Source organism: Leuciscus leuciscus (assembly GCF_965113295.1).
Source record: "Leuciscus leuciscus genome assembly, chromosome: 8".
Taxonomy (NCBI): Eukaryota; Metazoa; Chordata; class Actinopteri; order Cypriniformes; family Leuciscidae; genus Leuciscus; species Leuciscus leuciscus.
This window is the reverse complement of record NC_138732.1, coordinates 14,165,403-14,176,462: the sequence shown is the minus strand read 5'-3', so window position 1 is coordinate 14,176,462 and position 11,060 is coordinate 14,165,403. Positions and strand designations below refer to the sequence as shown.

At 35.8% G+C, this 11,060-nt stretch overlaps 1 long non-coding RNA gene across 3 annotated transcripts; it reads left to right on the top strand.

Moving 5' to 3' along the window:
- The first annotated feature begins 7,250 nt into the window (after positions 1-7,250).
- On the top strand, positions 7,251-9,720 carry LOC309505346. 3 transcript variants are annotated; one of them, XR_014208389.1, is made up of 4 exons: positions 7,251-7,794; positions 8,106-8,162; positions 8,660-8,732; positions 8,802-9,720. It is a non-coding gene; the product is annotated as an uncharacterized lncRNA (long non-coding RNA). The 3 variants fall into 3 exon arrangements; XR_014208390.1 differs by having other exon boundaries at positions 8,660-9,720; XR_014208391.1 differs by having other exon boundaries at positions 8,106-8,732.
- Positions 9,721-11,060: the final 1,340 nt, after the last annotated feature.

Here is an 11,060-nt window from a genome sequence, read left to right as displayed (position 1 = left end):
CACTTCAGGTCTGATTTTTATTTTATTTTTTATGTTTCACTGTTTATGCTATATTTAAAGTAGTAGCCTATATTTGTTGGCATGACAATGTTTTCCAGTAAATTACAGCGTGTGTTACTCCATTTAGTTTTAATGTTACTGAAATATCCAGTAAAATGGGAGTGTGCAGTTGTGTTCCTCCTCTTCACATATCTGGGAGCAGCTTTGCAGGGAAAAGGCCATTTTTAGTCACTCTCATTTACGCTTCACTCGTTATGAGCGCCCCCTACTGACTGAAAGAGTCAGTATATTTCATGAATGATTGAAAGGGTGCAAGCAGTAAGAATAATGCGCACAGAGATAAGTGAGGTAGAAACGAGAAAACCATACTTGTTTTTGTACTCAATTTACGATTGTAAGAAACAAAAATGTAAAGTTAAAGTGAATAATATGGCACTAAAGCAAAAGAGAGTATATTTCACAGTGTGATCACTGAAGGCTAAATTAGATTAATTGTTCTAACTAGAGCCCCCTAGAGGCGGGATAGCAGAACAGCAGCCACCCAATATCTCGTGCACTCTCTGTGTTCCTGGCATATTCCACGAATGCGATGTAGTTGGTAGTATCCTGACTTTTTTTGTTGTTGTTGAGAATAGCTCAAATAAAGTATTACCTAAAAATAAAAGTAACCTAAAACTCAAACATTGTCATAATTTGTCATAATTCAGTAGTTTGATATTCATTTCACTGTCACTGGTACCACACCTCCTAGCCAGGGATACAGGGGAATACTCTGAGTTCATACTGGGTTGAAATACCGAGCTCGGAGCCCTCCGCTCGGACAGCATGCCAAATACGCATATTCTTTACTCTACCTGATTATTTGTAAGTGTGAATTTGTGAAATAGCACACATTTCAGAGCGAATTAATGCTGTAACATATTTTTGTTACAATTACCCAATAAATAGCTGATAAACAGTTTGTGTGTGTGTGTCATAAATGAGCTTGACCTTTTTCATCCAATTTCTCAATACTTGTAACGTAGGCCTAAGTGCTGAAAATATGCAAAACTAAATGCATAGTGATGACATTTAAAGACGGATATGACTGAATGTAAGGTGTTATTTTTTAAGCTAAGAATTTCCAAACTTAAAGAAAACGAGAATGTTTTGCCCCTCCTATTTGAGTTGCACAAGGAAGAAAATAACAACTTCTCTGAAAGCTCATTTTGACATACATTGGCCTTGACTTTCAGCTTAAAGTGAAAAAAAAAGAAAGAAAAAAAAAAACTTCCTACATTCCATCTCCCTCTCTCTTAGAGACTCTCACTCTCTTTATTCACTATTACACACATGCATAAACATGTAACTTCTTTACTTGTGTGCTGTAGCCCTAAGGACACTGAACAGACCTAATCTGCCTAATTTTGCTATATTTGTGCATTGCAGTTCAATTGTACAGTAAACCTTTATTGCTTTAAATGAATAATTCATTCTGTTTCTCCTCTCCGTCTATCTTTTGCTGTGCCTTTTTTGTATCTGGGAAAAACGTGCCAAGCTGCAACACACACATCGCATACAAAGTCATGTCACTCTCGAGAGTTCTTGTCACCAAGCAGGTTGGTAAATTGACATAATTACTGAGGTGAGTTTCTGATTAGCTTGCAGTGGAGTTGAGAGTGTAAATTCACGTCTCCCTCTTCATCTCTCACGTCTCTACCTCTAAAAATACACCTGTCTTCTTCCTCCATCATTTCAAGTCCTGAGGATAAATCTGCAAACAGTCTCTTATCATTATCACTTTGTGTATATATGTGTGTGTGTGATTGTGAGTCTTTTAGCAACTAAAATAGGTTTAGTCTTATTTGCTTCCTAGAAAAGTACAAAATTACACAAAGACATCATTTTGTTTTCGCTCCTATATTTTGCCATTCTCGTTCTCCCCTCGTATCTCTCAGGTGGAACATATTTTATGACCAAATGCTTTCTCCCATGATGCATTATGAAAACACCAAAACATCTGTGGCTGTTCAGTGCAGCTGTTGGCCAGAGCGCCGCCGTATGTGTGCTTTTGTGCGTTTTGTCTGTATAAATGACACTTTTGGTAGCCAGCCAGCTTTTCAGTAAAGCATGGCAAATTACAAGAATGGCATGAGCTGGTGTGTTTAATGGTCTGAAAGTGCCAATGACTGACTTGTGTCTCTTTCAAGGTGTATATCCAAGCACAACCTCTATCGATGGATTTTTGTGGAACATAATATATTTAGAAACAAATGTCTGTGTTTTTATACAGTGAAAGTCAATGTTGTCAATGACTAATTATATGCAGAGTGACTGGAGCATTCTTCAAAACGTGTCGTTTTATGTTCCACAAAAGTAAGAAAGTCATATAGGTTTAAAATGGCATAAATAATAACAAAAGTTTCATTTTGGATTATTTCAACATGAAAGTCAGAATGCAATATTTAAATAACATCAGATTAAGTGGCTGACATATATAAAGAAAAGAGTCATTTACTGCAGGACTATATTCCATTTGTTTCTGAATACAGCCATTTTCATTCTCCATCAAATGAACAAGAACAGACTTGGCATTTTAAATTGGCTCATTAATTCTTGTCTAATAAGTGTGCATATTAATTTAGAGCTCTTGAGCCAGAAAGGTTGCGGCGTCTTCCATTCCAGCTTCTGGGGTCATATGTGTTTAAAGATCTTTTAAGATAAACAGACTGATGAATTATTTGGTTACATACTCATTTCCGACCTCTGTTCCTTAACATAAAAGTTATGATCATTAATTTAATGAGAATTATGATAACTTCTATCAGAATTATCATTGTACCATGTTTCTGCACTCTGTCATTGGACATTAGAGCTTCATTCATCTTTTGACAATTTACAGCTAGTTAAATTTGGTAATATTACTGCAGGTACTCTCACTCTCTCTCTCTCTCTCTCTCTCTCTCTCTCTCTCTCTCTCTCTCTCTCTCTCTCTCTCTCTCTCTCTCTCTCTCTCTCTCTCTCTCTCTCTCTGTTAATTTAGGGGTACACCAGCTTGCCATTAGGTAAGTACACTTAGAGGGCCACCTTTGTATCTAATTTACCTCTAAAGGTTCATAGCAATAGGATACATATAATGTACATATTACTACTCTGCACCTTTCATGGGTTGATATCATACAAAGTTGCACCAATAAAGGTAGACTTTTTGCATATTGTTTTTTTTACAGTGTAATATATGCCAGTGTGAGAGGCAAAAATGTTGTGTTCTATGACCATTCAGCGATTCCTGTGGAATGAGGAAATTCTTTTCCAAATGATTTTGAGCTTAGAAAACAGTAACACACATTATGTATGTATGCATGTATCTGCATTTAATAAGCACACAGGTGTATGACCTGAGACCTCATGAGATAAACATTATTGTTTGTCGTCCATAATGCGTTTGCAGTTAAATGCCGGCATATATGCTGACACCAGTATGTTTGAGTGACATGTGTGTGGTACAGTATGTCTGATATCACTGGGGCTGATTTTCACCACTAGATGGCATTATTTCTACAGATGCCCTCACTTTCCTATGCCTGACATTGAATTAATATGCACATCCAGTCAGTCATTACCATTGGCTGGGTTTCTTATCAGTTCATTAAAAAAAATATAAAGCTGCCCCGCAGACCAACCGCATGGAGATCTATGGGACCCCTGCAAGCTGAATAGCAAAACCAATGTGGTCATTCTATGAAAGGCATTATTGATATAATATGCATATATTAATAATAAAAAAAAAGCAATTATGTCCATATTAAAAGGTAATGTTTATGTCTCTCACTGTCAGTAAAATTGACATTATATTAATCTGAGCTGTGGCCTGTAGGCAGACAGCTGTTAATCTTTGATGTGGAGGAGGATGACAGGTGATATTCCACAAAGTTATTCGGCCTAATGAGCGACAAGCTAATGCTTTCAGTCTTCCACAATCCAAAAAACGTAGTGTAACAGTGTAAACAAACCTCAAAGATATGTGTGCATATCATACGCAAGCAACGCGCACACGCACACACGCACACGCACACGCACACGCGCACGCGCACGCGCACACGCACACGCACACGCACACACACGCATACACACGCACACGCACACGCACACGCACACACAAATAAATAAATACTGTCCTTTTATCAAAGAATCCTGAAAAAGAGGTTTTCACAAATAAAATAAAATAAAATAAAATAAAATAAAATAATGGCTGCTGAAAATTCAGTCACAGGAATAAATACAGTTGTAATAGTATTTCACTATATATATATATATATATATATATATAACTTTTGAACGGTAGTGTATAGTGCCTCGATATACTGTATGTAGAAATAAGTGAAAGAGAGAATGAGATAGTATTTAAGCTTTTTTCAGCCACTATTTCTAGCTGAAATGTTGAAAAACAAGAGACCAAAGACTAAAAGAGGGAGGAAAGCTGACCTTAAATCAAATCTACAAGAAATTAGCATTAAACACCACACGCATATCCTCTCCAATAACAGCACAATAAGGTTGTAAAATCACAGGGTAGGCAGACATGTGCTTGTTCAGGCAATGAATAAACTCCATTTAACGTGAAATCCCTCCTCAATTCCCTGAAATTAAGATTTACCTCTACTGCTTACTTAGGCATGGCTTAGTAAATAGTCACTGTTAATTAATGATAGACTTATTTAAGGTCATTAAGATGAGTCATTTTGCCACAGCGTCCCATAAAGATCAAAGTTTGTTTTGAGTTAAGGGGTCAAACTTTTGCGGTTCTCCTCAATTGTAATGTAACACACATCGCATTCTAGTCTCCTGCAAAATTAACAAATTTGCTGACCGCAGTGACCCTGATCAGCAATGGCGATCGATGGGCCACAACAGCCATTCGCGAGGCAGTGGCCCCTGAGCGACCTGGCAAAAGCAGAGGCATTGAGGGAAATGAATTAGCACTCGTATCCTGTACAACAAAGCTCTTCACATGGCTGACTGCAGAGTGCATGTACAGATAGACAGGCAGACAGAAAAATAGAGAGAGACATAGTTCATTGATCCCTAAAGTGAAATTCAGCATGTATGAATCTCAGAATTGTAACCGCATCAAAGGTAATCTGAATGGGAGCTAAATGTGCTGAGGTGGGTTTTTGTAAGTCTGCGTGTGTGTATTTGTGCTCCTTCACGCATCGCCCCAGTCAAATAACTGGGAGGAAGGCAAATGAGAAATGATAGAAAAAAAGGATGTTTTCCATCAGTCCTAGTGACTGGTTATCGGCAGCTCATTTGAACAAACGTGATTTAACACAGAACAATTAGACCTGGCAATATGAGTTCAGATCACAAGTTGAAAAATGATGTTCAGAACAACATGATGAGATTTAGCATTCAAAACATCTCTATTATCACATTATCTTCTCTCTCTTTCTCAAACACAATGCTGTATAAAACTTTCTTAAATTTATATGCAAAATGCAGTGCATTGCAAAGTCCCATGAGATTGAATACACATTTAGATTTTTAACGCCTTGCTGTAAATGTTATCTTGATTTTGAATTAACACACTGAGCCTAAAATTTCACATTTTCAGGCGTATTTTAGGTGAGAATAAACCTTTTTCTTTTAATTGCAATAATTTAGCTATTTATTTCTCTAAAAATGCCTTTCTGTTGAATATTTATGCTACAAAACAAACAAACTGGCACAATGGAGGGAAATTTAGAACCACCACATGTATTTAGATATAATAACATAATTCTTCATTCGGCTTCTGCCTCCATATATACCGGTAATAACTTTGTACAAAGATTTATTTATATCCATGCATGTGGTAACTCAATATTTATGCTGCGTCCCTTACGAAACTGAAGTGTATTCAAGTGTTCTATTAGTATACTTCTTTTAAACTAAAAATAAGAAAGTATACTTTCAGTCTACATTTTATATACTTCTCAAAAATATACTTTATGTACTATATGTAATATACTTAAAATTACACTTAAGTGTACTTGACTTATACCGAGAGAAAAGTCCAAGTATATTTGGCCTGTAATTGTACTCAATCTTTTGATCGAGATTTACTTAAAAGCAAAAGGATTCAAAGTATACTTGGCTTGTAGTTGTGATAACTCTTTTAATCGAGTAGCCTATTAAATATACTTTTTTACATAGTTTTTCATATAGTCTTATGAAACTTACATTGTTTGAAAATATTGATTAGAATATTGATATAAAACAGATATGTTTCTAATTCTGCGTATCTGAATTTTTGTGTAGGCTAGTCCACTGGTAATGTACATAGGAATTTACTCTAATTCTACTTTTCCCCTACCCTGGTAAACCAGAGTTCTCGCGAGAGCACAAGTTGAATTTGCTCAGCGAGTTACTCGAGCAACTCGCTCGATGGTGTCGAGCAATGGAGCTCATTAAATATGCCCCTCGATCTGAGCTGCACCCATCACATCGGGTTATCTGATATAGGCGGGCCAGAGGCGAGCTAAACAGATGACGACAGCGCTGTGACGTCTAAGTCATCAGTAAACATTGCAAGATGCCTATGGATGAACACCAGTTGTTTGAAACGGCTTTGGCCGCTACAATGAACGAGTTAGACTTGGCTTTTTATCTAAAGAGGAACAGAAGACGGCGCTCGAATCGTTCCTTTGCAAGAAGGGTGTTTTTGCTGTTTTGCCGACCGGAAGAGTCTAATCTACACTGTAAAAACTAAAGGAGCCTCAAATATCCTGTTGGATTCTCAAGGAACTTCAAAATGTAATTTAAGTGCCTCAAAGCTCTTTCTCCTATAGTAGGGTTACTGGAGGAGCACTGACATTCTTTGAGGTTCTTGCTGGAACTTATGGGATCCTTTAAGCACTTTGTATTTAGTTCAGAGGTTCTGGAGTCACCTTTTCATTACCATGAGACCTCGAAGTGCTTTGGGGGGAAATAGAGGAACTTAAATGCGATAAAAGGGTTATTGGAAGATCTTTTAACATTTAAGTGGTTCCTGGAAGATCTCTTATGTTAAAGCCAGCATCTGGAGGAACCCAATGGTTCTGTGAGGCCAGAATGAGAATATTATTATCCTATTATTATTATTATAGGCTACTTAAGTTTGATTCAGTATACATGCCCAGGTGAAAAAAGACATACTATTAAAAATGTACTTGAGTGTGTTTTTAGTAGGCCTACAATACAAATATACTTTAATGCATTTTTAATACATTTAACAGTAGCCATACGTCTTTTTCACCTGGGTAGCTTACATTTATTTAGTATCTATAGGCCTATTTTGTTGATTAATTTAAACCTTAAACAACAACACTAAATTATAATAATATTAATAAGAAGAATTCATTAATTATTATTGAATAAATAATAGTAATAAAATAATAATTTTTACCTACTTCTTCATAAATTATTATTTGAAGAAGAAGAACTAGGAGGAGAAAAGTTTTATTCTGTCACGAAACTGCTGCTATTCCTCTGCTGTCGTCGCTTCAGTGATCCTCGCGCTGCTCGCGCGCAACAAAGCTCAGCTGATCGACGTCATCGGGTAACGGCTCCGTCCTCTCATCAAAGCTTCCGCCGTTTGATCGGCTCTCCGTTACAAGGTTTGTAAACTCGCCAAATAAATATAAATACAGAGTCTACTCACTATATATTCAAACACACATATATATAAACTAAATTGATTATACATTACTACTTTTTTACAGTGTTTACCACTCGTTTATTGCACAGTATCTGGGATGAAGGTTTTAGCCGCGATGCTAACTACGTTGATCTAACGTAAGTTAATGAACAAATGGAAATTATTGACTTATTGTCTTAGATTGATTTAGTCATTCAATTCAACATATTCTGTAAAACTGTGTCTTCAAATTGCTGATATAGCCTGACTAATGAAGCTGATTCCTGCTGTCCTCATTGGCGTTTGTTATGAATAACAAAAGCAGGTTAATATAGTTTGGTCTGTTTTTGTTTAGCCTAACTTTACTTACTACAGGTGCCCTCATTCTCTCAAATACCATTTTAAAGCCATTTACTGGTCAATAAATATTATGTTGTGAATAATCAGCTTTGTTCTTTTGTTTCCCCAGAACAACCAGTACATTTCTAAAATAATCTGAACATTTCAGAGGCAACATTGAATTACAGTAAGTTACCTATACACCACATGCAAGTACTTTATTACTATGAACTTTCTCTGTGTGAAATTGTATTGTTTGACTGTGTACTTTTTTAATAAGTTATTCTCTGAAAATCTTCCCTCATGCTCTCAAATCTCATTCATGTTACTCAGAAAAATAATATCACAGGTTTGGAGCTAATAATGCTATGCTTTTTTTTATAGGCTATACCTTAATCATATGCATTTGAATATAAGACATTTGAACCCTGAATTATAACTTAAAGTTTAGTCTTTTTCGACAAAAAAAAAGGAAAAAGCTATTATATGACTTCAGAAGACTTACAACACAACCCATAACACATGAGTTGTGAACTCATTGACTATTTTTAGGATCTTTTCTGGGACATTTTTGGAGCTTAACCATTTTTTACATAAATTGTTGCATTGAATTGAACTAGACAAGTGTACATAAGAATAGTTTGAATGAATTACAAAAAAAATGTATGCTTGTGTTTCATGCAGTGATATTGAATGGTGACGGGTTGCATTATGCCTGAGATCTGCTTTCGGGTTCCACAGACAGAAAGTCAAACAGGTTTGGAACGTCACAAGGCTGAGGAAATTATTTAATAACCTTACTAACAGTAAATGTTGTACTTTGCAGGGATCTCGGTAAGCTGAAATACAAGTTTGATCAAGAAAAAAAATCCTCCTGTAGACCTGAAAATCACTGAAGTGCCTGGACCATCCACCAGAAAAGAGGAAAAGCAAACAGAAAATGAAGCTGATGCACCTTTTCACTTTTCTAACTCGTTAAGTACCTCACGTGTCCCTTGTGAAGATTTTATTATTGATTGCATTTTATGTTGCAGCGAGTAAAGGTGCATCACATTTGTGAATTTCGTGAAATTACACAGGCAAAAAGACAAAATTGCTGATCGTGTGGATTCTTATTGAAATGACTGAATTCACCAGTGAACATTCACAGAACAACAGATCATTTTACTGCACCTTAACTCTGTTAAAATGGAAAATGTTTTCTGCTTGTTGTGACATAAGGAATACTGTTTCCGGGTCGAAGCCTCTACTTCTACTTTCTCTATCTTGTTTCTAGATATTGAGAATACTCAACAACCATTTATGGGAACTGTTGATTCAAGTCACACATTTAAGCTTTTCAAAAGCCATAGTGTACATTACAGTCTCCAGTCTCACGGCATCCCAGACTTCAACATTTTATGATTCAAAATAGCTGAATAACTAACCATCTGAGATTTCGGAATAGAGATAAAGGTTAGGATCCTAATTTTCAGGAATATTACAGCACAATGAGTGTATATTAGCACTGTTTTTTGTTTGTTTTTGGCATCTGATAGAGCTTTTGGACATGGAAACAGTGACGTCAGACTTAACAAGCGGACTGAAACACATGTTTTAAAATTAAGTGAAGATGGACATTTTTAATTAGTCAAAATTGTAATTTTTTACATTGATTTATTACATGGAACATGTGTTTTCCATGCATTTTGTTGAGATGTCTTTTTTTGTGTAGCCTATTGTATACACTTGGTTGATTATTCATGTTACTTATGTATTATACATTTTTTTGTGTGTGTATTCATTGATATTAATCTATTACTAGCTTTTTTTTCAAGTGCATGGAAGTGTATGTATTAAAATGGATCTAAAATTTGTAATAAACAATTCTTATTTTGTATTTGGTTCAGTTTGTTTATTATAATAGAAGTTAATGGTGGTAACCATAGTAACAACATGAAATTAATTTAATTTAATACAAATAAAATAAAATTGAAATTTGGTTCCTGGAGGCACCCACAGTGGTTCCACACAGTGCCTTATATAAGAGTTCCTCAGGAAACCTGTGTGGTTCCTCAGAGAACCGCCCCTTTTTAAAGGGTGCCTAGAGGATCTACAGACGGTTCCGCCGGTGTGGCAAAGTGAAGAACCCCAAAAGGTTCCTCCAGGCACCTTTTATTTTTACAGTGTACAGTTAGCTCCGCTGGTAGCTAAGCGTATGGGGTTTATTGTTGTGGTCGTAGTGTTATCCAATTGCGTGCTGTGAGATTTTCAAATGCATGCTTGGTGACGCCCCTCGAGCTGGCCGATTTTCATTGACCGACACCAGACCATTAATCTTTTAGATTTAGGTCTGGATTTCCAGGCTACTTTTCCCCACCATTGACTGAATTTTCCAGCTATCCATGTTTTCACTGTTATACGGTAGGGGGCGCTATGACACATCTTCTAGTACAGAATCTCCGGATCAAAACACAGGAGAGGAAGAAGCTGAAACAAGTGATAGAAGATTGCTAACTCAAATGTAAAATAATGTGATCATCCAACATTAAACAGCGTGTAAATCAAAACTGCTTAATGTTACCAAATGAAATGAAGCGTAACCCATGAAGAGGAAATGACTGTGAAGCTTTGGGGGTGTTGAACTCGATCTACTCCATCTGTGTTTCATCGTTCTGAATCTGATCAAGGCGTAGTCTTTGACAAAAATGTGCTTTTCTCAACTTTTTTGGTTTAAAATGTTGCCTTTCTTTATGAAACTTACAGACATTCAAGTGTTGATAAAAAAAAAAGGATGCATGAAGCTAATAAAATGTTTTTAAAATTAAAGTACAGTTAAAGGTATTTTTCAAGTATCAAAAAATTTGGACATAGTAATATAGGCCTACTGCAAGTGGAAAAGTAATATATAGTAAATTATAAGTATATTATGTTCACTTATAGAAAACTTACAAGTATACTTGCTGTATAAACTACTAAGCTAGTAGTTTACTGAGAGTACACTTCAGTTTGTACTTTCATAAACTAAAAAAAATTACTACTTGTATAAAAATAGTAAACTAAGTAATTTACTAATCTTACACTTATAGTACACTTAAACGTTTTA